This window comes from Crocuta crocuta, unplaced genomic scaffold, assembly GCF_008692635.1.
Source record: "Crocuta crocuta isolate KB4526 unplaced genomic scaffold, BGI_CrCroc_1.0 scaffold978, whole genome shotgun sequence".
In the NCBI taxonomy this organism is placed as follows: domain Eukaryota; kingdom Metazoa; phylum Chordata; class Mammalia; order Carnivora; family Hyaenidae; genus Crocuta; species Crocuta crocuta.
In genome coordinates, this window is record NW_027530876.1 from 741,580 (window position 1) to 742,201 (window position 622).

Sequence of the window (622 nt, forward strand, 5' to 3'; positions counted from 1 at the left end):
TAGTGGGAGGAATTTGAATATTAAGGATTAATAGGCCCTTGCGGATGCTGGGGCAAGTGAAGGCCTAGGCTTCGCATGCCTTTTTGCGTGGCCTTTCCGGGCCGTTGACCCCGCACAAACTACGCTACCATGAGAGTTTCACCGCACCCGCATTTTCTCAGTATCACCACCTTCAGTAGAAGCAGCAAAGTTGCCTGCCCTGGAGCCTGACGTTGTTCCAGACGAGGGACCTTCGAGGGACCTTCGTTTCAGGGGCCTGCCCGTTGTATTCTTTCATCTGAGCCTGCCGTGTGCCACGCTCTCATAGGATCAAGGAATAAATAACAAACCACAACCCTGGCCTTCCTGAAACTCTGGTGGGAGAAGACGGTGCATGCCAGGGCTGCACCGAGAACTGAGATCTGTCATTGTATCAGATGGTTTGCTGGAGTTGTGGAAAAGGGGCAATGGGAGCACAAAGGAAGCAGCACTTAGCTCTGCCAGGAAGGGAGAGGGAAGACGTCCTAGAGGAGCTGATTTGGGAGCTAAGATCCAGCAATTCTGTGTCAGAAAAACATTTAAGAGTATGAGAAAAGTTTTATCTAATGGGGTGTTCAGCACAGGACTATTTCTCAAGGCAGCC